The sequence below is a fragment of the Oryzias latipes genome, chromosome 20 (genome assembly GCF_053564925.1).
Source record: "Oryzias latipes strain Hd-rR chromosome 20, Olatipes_Hd-rR_3.1".
Lineage (NCBI taxonomy): Eukaryota > Metazoa > Chordata > Actinopteri > Beloniformes > Adrianichthyidae > Oryzias > Oryzias latipes.
In genome coordinates, this window is record NC_136256.1 from 9177009 (window position 1) to 9189185 (window position 12177).

Genomic DNA, 12177 nt, shown 5'->3' on the forward strand with positions numbered 1-12177 from the left:
ATCTGTCGTCTAAAAGCTGAACTGGAAATGAAGGACGCTCTCCTCCAGATTCATGGATGTCTCCTTCACCCGGTCTTAGCGTCTATGTTTGCTTAGCGCCGCACTCCAGGACACAGCTCCATGGGACCCGTCCATCTGCCCACGCCCTTCTTCCTTCTTAACTCCCAAGCAAAGATCCCTGGATGAAGAAGTGGTTGTCTGAATGCCCAGAAGGAGATCTGATGAGACCCGGAACAAGCCTCCTGTCCTGAGTCTCTCCAACCGCTTCTCCGGCCTGGCTGCGGATTCTCCCGCTCCTTCCGCAGCGATCACAGCGGCACAGACTCCACCGGACTTGGGCTCCACCGTCGATTTCCCTGCTCTACGGAGAGATGCCATGGATATCCCCGAGAAACACGAAAGCATTGCGGCATGCATAAAAACCTGATAGGGCTCGAGGATCACCGTAAAGCCTCATCAGGATCAGACGAGCGTCTGCAGCTTGAGCTCCCCGCGTTTCGCGGGCACCAGCATCTTCCTCCCAACGTTGGATCCTGAAGGAAACAGTCCGGTTCCACTCCAGCAAGGCTCGGGCCTCGCTGCCGCAGATGGACCGCCGGCCGCAAGGTGAGGCCACCGCTGCCGCTGTTGTCATGCAGGTACCTGTCGGCTCTGCACCTGCGCCCGCGTCATCTCGTCCCTTGTTTGCTCTGACAACGACGATAATCGGGGACTCTATAATATGGAAGGTCCGGTTCTTTAACGCGGTCACTCACTGTTTTCCGGTAGCAAGCAACGGTTCTGGATATTCTGGAGAAACTCCCAGACCTGCTGCGATCTCTCCCGTCTTCAGTCAGGAGGCTGATTTTACATGTGGGTTTTAACGACACGTCTTATCGGGAGTCTGAAATGACTAAAAAGGCATTCATCCCAGACTTCTTAATTTTTTTAAGTCCTTTCCATTGACTGTTTTTTTTTCCGGAACCCCCCCCCCCCCCCCCTCCCTCTCCCTCGGCCAAGGCCGCTTCAGCAGGCTGCTGAGTCTGAGCACCTGGCTCCAGTCTGCCTCCAGCCGGAATAACTTTGTTTTTATTGACAATTTTAATCTTTCTGGAACAGAACCTCATTTTATAAAACAGATGGGATTCACCCCAGTCCACTGGACATCAATGTTTTACCTGCAAACATCAGACACTCTGTCCAGACTTCACCAGCCCCCATCATGCCCACACCAGTCCAAACCTCGTCTTCATCTGTGCAGACATCGGTACTGGATTTGGTACCCCCCCCCCCCCCCCCCACCCACCCACACACACACACATTTTCCCAATAAACAACTGCTTCAACTTTCAACAGTGCTTCCTTGCCACAATCTGCTGCACCCCAGTCTATCCCATTAAGAATATTATTACAATCAGGTCTTCTATGAGAGGAAGTGCTGGGAAAAAAAGGGAACATTAACTGGATTTGTCCACTAAAGGAAGCACCAAAACCTGAGGAAGCAGCTTGCACAATCACTCCACCCCCCTCTTTTAACATGGCACTTTTGAATATTTGATCACTGTCTAACAAAAGTTTTATTATAAATTATTTTATCCAAGATTATAAAATTGATGGTCTCTTTTTAACTGAAACATGGCTGAGCACTATGGAGTGATATTTCTGCCACCACATTGCACACAAAACTTTCTAAGTTGCACAAAAAACTTTCTAAGTTGCAGGTGAAAATATTAAATATTTGTTTTCAATTATTTTTTATTCTGCTTTGATACATTTTTTTTGCTTTCAAAAACTTTTTTTTTACTTTTGAAAACGTTTTTTGCGTTTGCAAAACACATGTTTTTGCGTGCGTTGTGTCAAATCTCGCTTTTGTCCTATCTTTGATTTTGCTGACCACTTTGAGTGCGATTCAGCGTGATATGACTGCCATCAAACCGCCAAAAATATTTTCGCATGCATTGTGTCGCATCTCGCTTTTTTACTATCTTTGATTTTGTTGACTACTCTGGACGCCAATCACAGAAGAGATGGTCCACGCTGATTGGTCTAAATTCTATCCAATCGAGTCTCCTTTCTTGTCCAAACAACCAGTGTAACTCAGGCTTAGGTTTGAATTATTTTCTCCGGGATTACCTCTTTTTCAATGTAAGGTGATTATAGTAGCTTTTTTCTTGTTATTATTTAATGAAAACAAAGTTAACTGTCATAGTTTTACCCTTTTTATTTAAATGTGGTACCTCAACTCAACTAAGTCTTTTCTAAGTTATATTATGATATGTTTGACATTAGTTTCGTGTTTGTTTTAAAAAGCTTAGGGAATCTCCTCAGAAAATGGAACCCCACAACGCACTACGATCACATGTAAGTTGTCTATAAAACATTTTCAAGTTTCCTCTCTGGATTTTTGATGTATTATATTCGTTCAGATTGCTTTGTTAACTTGCTATATCCAAGTGTTAGCTAGCCATTTTCACCTTTTGTCAACTGTAAACACATGTACAGCGTTCGACATAAGCGGTTATCCGGTTGTCCGAGACAACCAGATTTCACGGAGGACAACCAAAATGAACCGGATGGTTGTCCGTGTGACAACCAGGTCTTTTATTCAACATTTTGGTATTTTTCGACTATTTTTCAAGTTTCAAGGGTTAGTTTATGGCAACCTCTGAATTGAGACGTATGCAGCAAATTCTTTCCACCGACAAACGAAGTGCATGGATGCAAGGGAATCCTTTCTGTTTCTACATGTGCACTTTCAATAAAGATTATTCAAATGTGTTGAACAACAGTACTTGGCGCGGCTGCTATAGGTCTCTAAGAACACGCAAAAAGATTTAAAACACTATAACTGTTACTCATAACAGAACAGACTGACATGAGCTGAAAAAAAACTTTTTCCATGGGATTGATATGATATTCTACATTTTTACAACAGTCTTTGTATTTTATATTCTTTAAGAAATAATTATCAAAACCAAAGAAAAAAAAGAACCAATATATTTAAATCTGTGCAAAGATACTAGTTATACAGATATTAGTTTCAAGTTTTTGGCAATACTTTGTGTAACCAGGTGCTTCAATATTTAGTAAAATGTTTGTTATTAGTATTTAAAGAGCTTTTTAAATGTCCATCATAAGAGGCAGTTGATATTAGATGTATAGAAGAAATAAAGATGTAAGTACTGACATCTGAGTAGGTTTTGTTGCTGTTGAATATTGGTATCGAAGGACAACCAAAAATTGTGGTGGACAACCAAGTTTACTTGCCAGCACAACCATTTTTTTCCCCTTACTTCTAACACTGCAAGTATAATAAACCGCTTCACTAAATACACTGATAATAATTATGTCAAATTGCTAATTACAATGTGTTTATATTTGCTCTCTATTTTTTCCAGGACACATTGAGGCAGATATTGATGGAGAGGCTTCTTTCTAAACTAGAATCTGTTGTTAATCAACATCCTCTAAATTTAGATTATATGGAGTTTGTCATTCGGCACGAGCTCACTGTCTTCAACTCATTCTCTGATCAGACAGGCGATGTATCAGAGATTACATCAGCACTCCAAAACCTGCTTTACCTTGTCCAACAAGAGATTCATGAAAGTGCTTTTCACCTTGTTGAACAGGAAATGGAGCACAATTCTAGTTCTGGTCACTCCAAGATTTTAATAGAAAGAGAGAGGTTAAAAGACGCCTTCCCATTGCCTGCATTTCTAAATGCCTTGGGGTTTCCCAAAGGACCGTGTACAGGAGGATGCAAGAACATGGCTTTTCGGTCACAGGCTCATACAGCACAATGACTGACCAAGAATTGGACACAATTATATCATCTGTTAAATGTCAGATGCCAAATGCAGGTTATCGAATGGTTCATGGACATTTGACTTCATTGGGACTTCGTATCGTGTTGATGCAGCAGGGATCTTCTCACGGCTCACAGAAGTAGGATGTGTTGTCAGAAGATGTTACTCCGTGCAAGATCCACTATCTCTTGTTCACATTGACACAAACCACAAGCTAATAAGGTAAATAAAAGAACACCTCACAACTTTATTCAAAAACAGTTGAGAAAGGTGTCAAAATACATTGTTTAGCTCATTTACACAAACATTAGTAACCCAAATGTTAATGTCTTTAGAACAATATTTAAAATGCTATTTTTCATTTGCAATGCCCCTATTATCAATTTAAAAAAATGATAGGTCAACAATTGGTGCAATCCCAGGCATTTTTTATTTTCTTTTTTACAGGTAAAATATTGTGATATTTGGTGGAGTGGATGGCTATTCAAGAAAGGTTTGTTTTTTATCTTTATGTGTTATAATTATTAATTAGAGAGTGCTTTTTTACGTTTTACAGTTAACTCATCTTTTAACATTAGTTTTATTTTTTATAAATCATAAATTTGACTGACCTAGCATTATAAGCTATTATTAAAGTGACATATTTTAGTATTAGTAATTTTATAACAGATTGTTTAACAACCTCATTCACTTTATAAATGAAAAAATGTTACAAAATCCTCTAAGGGTTTAATGTGGTTTATTTGGGTTTTCTACAGGTTTTGTATTTGAATGCTGCCACAAATAACAAAGCAGAAACAGCCTTTTCCTTTTTTTCAAGAGCATCTGAACTTTATGGTCTACCATCAAGGTACTCTGAGCTGATGCAAATTAATCTGCATAAGGTTTTAAAGAAAATCATTGGTTACATTGTACTGTGTGTGTGTCAGAGTGAGGGCCGATCAAGGTGTAGAAAACCTCGACATTGCACGTTTCATGTTTGCCACACGGGGAACAGGAAGAGCTAGTTTCATCTCAGGGAAGATTGTTCACAATCAGAGGTTTGTATTGTTTTTTTTGTTAAATGAACATACTAGTTTAATGTATTTTTTAAAAAAAGTGCCATTTTTTATAATGTTGAAGGAAAAGAAAATCTAAAAATATATTTTTTTTTCAGAGTAGAGCGACTTTGGCGAGATGTTTGGACTGCAGTCACCAGCAAGTATTATGATGTTCTTCACACTCTGGAGGAAAATGGACTGCTCAACATCTCAGATGCAACTCTTTTGTTTGGCGTGCACTACATCTTCATCCCTCGGCTCCAGGCAGATCTGGACATGTTTGCTACAGGATGGAACCATCATCCTTTAAGGACAGAAGGTGGTCTCACCCCTGAGCAGCTGTGTTGTATTGGTCACTTACAAAATCTGGACGAGAGTGAAAGACTTGAGGTACTGCGTCAAAAGAATACCATAAACATTATTCTGCAGCTGTTTATTTCTGAAAAACTTAATTAAGTTACAACTACCATTAGCAATGTTTCCCCTTTTCAAATCACTGCATATCACCTCACTAAAAGCTATAGTTTGCTGATTATTCTTCAAAAAAAAATCATGACATAATCCACATTCACTCTTTTAAGGAATTCCAACATCATTTAACTTGGTCAGAAACTGTTCCTACCTTTTCATCAATCCAAAGATTGTATTTTAGAACCTCCTATTGGCTGTCTTTTCAGGATTTACACAAGTAGGTATTTAAATATAAAACAAAATGTTGGTTAGACAATAAAACATTCATGCAACAGTCAAAGGTGTTTATTAAAGAAAACAAATTTCAAGACAATCTGAAAACATTTGCATTTGGTCGCTGGTGAAATGACCATTATGTTTTTTTTGTTGTCTTACGGAATTGTAAAGGATCTCCAGGATCCAGGTGTTGACTGGGAGAGTGCTGTGCTCCAAGAAGACCCTGACTGTGGAGTTGTACTTCCTGAAATGGAATGCCCACTGGATGAGGAAACCCTGGATGTTCTAAGAAGTAACTTTAACCCTCTGGAACGCTCCAACTCAAATGGTTATGACCTATATGTGCGATTTCTGCAGCATGTGTCAAACTAGTAACTTCAAGAGAAAAACAGAACAATTTCATCTCAAATATTGACACAAAACAAAGTGCCTCATACATGACCTCAACAGTGCACGAGTGATGAGATTCCAACTCCAATTCACTCTGTTTTAAGTTGTAATAAAAGAATGGAACATAAAATATATGTTAAATAAATACAAACTGAAATACTTTGCTTCAAAAATAAAGATATATAAAATAAAAGTTAAACTTGTATGGCTTTTTTGGTAGAGCATTTATTGAAACTTATTTTTGATATTGTTTCTAGGAAAAAAAATAAGGTTGTAAATAAAAAATGGTTGTAGGAATTTACTGTGACTGTGCATCCGCTGCATCCTCTACCTGTGAATTGAAGTTTATTTACACAGCATTTTCACATAGCCTACTAGACCAATATCAGGGGAAAGTAGAATAAACTATGCATTATAATAAAAGCAGAATATTAAAAAAAATAAAAACACAGGGAAAAGACAATTTAAAATTTACCTTTGCCTTTTGTGGAGCCTGTATAACCTTATTTCTAACAGAAGTAATATTGAATCTATCAGTGGAAAGGCCAGATATAAGAATTTTTTTCAGGAGTTTATCTCTACACATCAATAATTATTTACGTTCACCATTGAGCCGGGGTAAAGCATTTTTTTGTGTGATTTCCCTTTTTATAAAAAGGTGTAAAATATATTTTTAACTAAAGAATCAGAACTTAAACTGAACTTTCACAAAATTTGTCAGTGTCATAATCATGAAATAATGTCTGAGCAACTGAAATTCTTTAAAGCCATGAGAAGATTTTGTTCCTGCTTCTTGGTATAAACATTTGTTTGTTGTTTTTGGTAAGTTTTTTGGAAATAAAAATGGCTTTGTGATTTGAAACCAGTTAAAAATGTATTTTTTTTCTTTCTGGCATACTTTGAAGAAGAAAAAAGATATATTCTTGTTTGTGAACAGGTTTTTATCCTAGTTGGATCTTTGATCATGTGAGTCAGACTAAAATGATCTGTTAGCAAACTCCCTTCTTAACTTTTTTTCCGAAATATTAAAAATCTTGATAAATAAATGTTTTTGAGACTTAAGAAAATGTTCAATTGTTAATCAAAACTTAGGGGGAATATTGTAAAAGTTCTGACATGCTACCAGATTCTTACTTTGGTGATGAGGAGAGACGATTCTTGGTCTGTTACATCTTGCTTTGACAAAGAGCAGAGATCCATGTCTCCAGTACAAATGAATCCATAGCACCACTCTTTCAGAAACGCTGGAGCTGGCCCACCTTGGGCTAGGCTGACCGCAATTATTTCACCAACAGTCCTGTGGTAAAAAAAATTAAAGATATATTATGCACAAATGTTAATGTATGTTTCAAATTCCATTATATGAAGGAACTCTGTGTCTAACCTGAAATATTCATTGTCCACGTCTGTCAGTGAGTACTTGGGATTTTTACCCTGGCCTTCAACTCCTTCAAAGAACCTGTTCTCAATACCTGCAATCATATCTGGTGTACAACAGGGAGACTCAAGTTGCAGTTTATGCACACAGCTTTTTGTTTGTGCTAAAATGGGTGTTGTAGATAAATCACCTGTCAAAAATTCTCTTTTCATTGCTCCTGTATCCACTCCTGCCTCCCCAATATACACAACCTTCAGTGTACCAGCAGGAGATGAAGATATTTTTCTTTGCCATTGCAGAATGCCTCTGTCTGGAAGCCCCTCTCTGTCCACACACAGTTTGAATTCCATATTCACGTTGACCTGTTGCTCAAGGTGATGCAACACATCATCTGTTCTTTGAGACAAAACCACATCCAAATATAATCATAAATATCTGTAACAATAAACCATTCTATTGTTTTGAAAATGGAAGAAAGACAACAGTAGTTTTGTAGGATATACACAATACCAAGGGATTTAAGTGAATTAGTAAAACTAACTTGAATTTCTACTGTAACTCTTGTGCTATCTTAGGCACTTTAACATTGGGAGTTGGGTCAAAAAAATCATTGCTTGCAGTAGCTGCGTTTACATGGACAAAAGTAATTGAAAGAACGCCTGATCAGAATAAAAATGTCATGTGAACACGCCGTTCGGAATACTCTGCCCCGATCAGAGTCATTTAGATGTATGCCCATGTAGCAGTTGAATTTTAATCTGATCTTTGATCCGATCAAATGCACATGTAACCGTAGCTACTGAAATGTAAACTTCTGTGCTTCAGATAGGGCTGTGACGATAACCGCATCACCGCGGTGTGATGACCCCATCACCGCATCACCGCACGTTGTTTTTTTTTGTTAAGTTTTGCATCGCGTGAATGGAGCTATAATAGCTATAATAAACACATTAAACACATTCATCTTTCCTGATAATTGACTTTTTCTGCTAGTCCTGTGTTCAGACTTTCCTTCTTTCTTTCAGACTGTTTTCTCCTTCTCTCCCACCGCTCTCTCTCATAGGCGCGTGCTCTCCGTGCCTCCGCGCTGCACGTGCCACGCGGCTCCCTTTACACACAGGAGCGCGCTTTCAGAAGCACACAAACTCATTCTACAACAGAAGTTTTCGTCTCGCGAGGAAATATGACAAATTTACTGCATTCTAATTGTTAATTTACATTGTATTCATTTCCGTTTCAATCTGCGTGCGTTCTTAAGGGCGAGCGACACGGCCGCCCGCCGGAGGATTTTGTGTGTGTAGGGAGGGGGGGGGGGGGGTTATTAGGGTTCACCTTCACTCCAAACATGAACGCGCACTGTTAGATTTCCATGAATATCACTACATGTTTTGTTTGGGAACTATTTTTTGCAGCGTAACGTTACGTGTCTGTATAAACAAAGGCGGAGCCTCTTGCCCCGTGTTCTTCATGGCTGTCAGCCTTCATGGCTACCGGAAAAGTGACAAAGTGTCTGCAGTCTGTTTATTACTGGGCAATATTTAATATTCTGAGCAGATGTGTGTACCAAAGAGCACAGGTGAAGGCTTGCGTGCAGCTAGAGAACGGTCCGCCGCAGAGGGATCAACACGCACCCCCAACACACATGTGCGCACCTTCCTCCTACATGCAGCGCTGACCCACACAGTCACAGTCAATCCACAACACCTATATGGGCTTTATATATAGTTAGTTCATTATTTAGGTAGTAGTTAGTTGTTACTGTTATTTTATAATAAAGAATACTACGTTGTAATTGTATTTATTTCTGATGCGGCCGCCGGGGGATTTTTTTTTTTTCGGGGGGGGGGGCTGCGGTTAACCGCGACACTGCGCCCCCTGGTGGTTCATCACCGCGGTGATGGAAAAATCCGACACCGTCACAGCTCTAGCTTCAGAGCACATCCACACATCACATCACATCACAGTGTGACACAGATCACCCTAACGGTAGAGTGATAGAAAGCTCTAAGGCTACGTTCACACTGCAGGCTGAAACGACCCAATTCCGAATTTTTTGCCCCTAAGCGGCCCAATTCCGATCTTTTCATGACAGTCTGAATGACACAGATCCGATCTTTTCAATTGCGACCCAGGCCCCGTGGGTTTGCCGGCCTGATTCCGAATTGTAGCCGTTCTTTTCAATTGCGACCGCCGTCTGACCGGCCAGGCGACTTGATTCCGAACTGTACGTCATCGACACGCAACAAACGTCATCATTTTGCGTTAAAGTAGGCAGGAACGAGAACGTAAACATCAACCATGGTGGACGATGCTGCTGAGATCAGTCAGTGGAAGGGAAGCGAGATCCCCGATTGGATTAATATTTGGGCTGATCGCTCTTTTCAGGCCAAACTCCAGGGCTCTTATTGCAACTGGGCGGTTTTTGAAAAAATTTCCAGATAAATGGCAGAGCGTGGTGTTGAACCTTTCCCGCGATAACTTTTTTTTCTTTCTCCCCTTTGACCGTGCTCAAGCGCGGGGGACCCGAGGCGATCCTCCTCCTCCTCCCTGTTCTGATCCTTAGATTCTCCAGAACGGGTTAATAAAGAGTCCATAGCATTTATTTTGGGGGAAACCTTCTTTTATAACTGTCCTCCGTAACACACAACATGAATGCGCGCACACACTGCCCCCCCCCCCCTATTCTCTATCGCGTCACGCGCTTGCACACACGCGGGCGAGCGGCTCCAACACATACACATTTCCATTCCACAACAGTGGGTACAGACGATCCAGACTCCATTGCCTTCTTAAAATGAGAAGATTGTAATTGTGCTGCTCCTTCGTGAAAATAAATTTAATATTACAAAAAGAGCTCCGCTTTTGACAACACTGTTGTTGACATCTGCTCCGCAAACAAGTGACGTCGTTCACCGTTGAGTATTCTTCTGGCTTCTGCGCATGTCTCGTTTGGGTCGTGTCACGGTCACACTGGAGATCACAAAAGTTCGGATTTACTTGGAAATGTGAACGGTCTAGCAAACAATTCGGATTTTTTCAAAAAATCCGAATTGAGCATTAAGCCCTGCAGTGTGAACGTAGGCTAAGTCCATACCCCTTCCCCTTAAAAAAAACAAGTTCAGACAACCACAAAATCTCAAAGTTACAATTGGAGGGGTAGGGAGAAGCCGTAGGGAAAGAATTTGAATTTGGCCATAGTCTTCCTAATTAAAAACTAACCTTTGTGGTGTATGTACTGTAGTCTCTAAAGAAGAGTTTTGGTCCCCTGCTGCAGATGTTTCTCCCTCAAAGCTATGTATAGTCAACATAAGAATGGCATATCTGATCAAAAACAGTTTAACCCACCTACATGCATGAAGGGGAAAGACAAATCTCACCTCTCTCCACACAGACCAGCATACACTGCAATGTCTTGCTCAGAAAAGTTCTTGGAGCAAATTGGACACACCACCTATGACAGTAAAAGACAGGTAAATGTAAAAAAGCACGAGTGTAGTTCCAAAAACACTAACCATGGATCCTACTGAGATTCTATTTACCTTACATTCGTCCTCTACAGTGCACAAGTCAGAATCATGTAATTAAAAATGAATAAATAAATATTTACTAAACAAAACCTTCACTTTGTACTTCACAGAATTTTTCTTACCTCATCCTCATCAGTCTCATCTGAAGCAGATTTGCCAATGTATGTTTTAATGTGCAGTGCAAGCATCTGAAGAGGCATCACTTCATTACACTGGTAACAAGTTGTCTTTGGCATCTTTGAAAAATGTTGTGAGTCAAGAGGCAAAGGAGAAGTGTCTAAAGTTTCTTGAAGAGGAATGGTGTATAAAGTGGTTTTTCCACCACCTGATTGAGCTTTGAGGGCTTTGGCAGTATATCCTTCTGCTTCAGTATGGAATTACATAAATGCCAATAATTGAAAGGGCGTAAAGCTAAGCGGGCGTATTTAGAAACTGAGTGAGTGAACATTAAAACCGTGCTGGCGCAATTCTAACCAAGCGACCCCGTATTTTACAACTGAACGGCTGAAATCCTAATTGAGCAGTGATCCTGCTGGGTCAATTCTCCTTTGCGCCCTCACCTGGATTTACGCTCAGTGTTAAGGGGGCGTTTTTGTCACTTGGGGGCGGTATTCAGGGGTGTGTTTGTCAGTTAGGGGCAGGAACCTTTCTGGTTGATCTGACTGGCTAAAATTTGCATGTCAAGCAGTGGGTCGGGACTTTCATTTTGGGGCTTTAAGAGAAAAGGAACAGCAGCTGTAACATGGATTAAAAGCATTAAACCGTTAACAAATGCAGTGAATTTCACAAGAGAAAAACTTAGAGCACAAAAAAACCCGCTGCACTTTCTCACCTTAGTTTTGGGTCGTTGGTTAATGTTTTAATCCACGTTACATCCGCGTTTTTTTTCTATGAATGCCTCTAACAAGGGGGGGGGGGGGGGGGGGGGCGAACAAGTTTGACACAAGGAGCTGACATTTTTAACTGTGAAAGTCAAAGAGCCACACCACACACTGACCTGCCAGACACACACAAGCACACAATTAAAGCAGTTCGGTACCAAAGCTAAAGCCATGCTATTTCTCATAACCCCCTCCTCTCCTTACAACAGCACTGGATTGGACGGGGCCGTTTCAGTTTTGAGCTTTTTTCTGTATTTAACGTTAACACATAGACCGGTGAAATGTGCACACTGTGTGTTTAAAAAAAGGCAGCGAGCGCAAAACTGAGTTGGTTGTGATTTATTTTTTCAGTCATCAATCAGCATTTCAAATCCATCAAAGTCCTCATCTTCTGCATCTGAAACAGCTGGGCTACATTTCTATCAAACACGCCGGCTTCCCTTTCCTCATCATCCGAGTCCGTCTCTTTGCTATGCGGCTCCAAAG

General features: G+C 40.4%; 1 long non-coding RNA gene across 1 annotated transcript; it reads left to right on the plus strand.

Annotated features, from left to right (window-relative positions):
* Window positions 1–474: 474 nt before the first annotated feature.
* Window positions 475–6098, plus strand: LOC144988123 (uncharacterized). The gene is made up of 7 exons (XR_013651929.1): window positions 475–606; window positions 2290–4010; window positions 4236–4281; window positions 4547–4638; window positions 4718–4828; window positions 4945–5218; window positions 5687–6098. It is a non-coding gene; the product is annotated as an uncharacterized LOC144988123 (long non-coding RNA).
* The last annotated feature ends 6079 nt before the right edge of the window (window positions 6099–12177 follow it).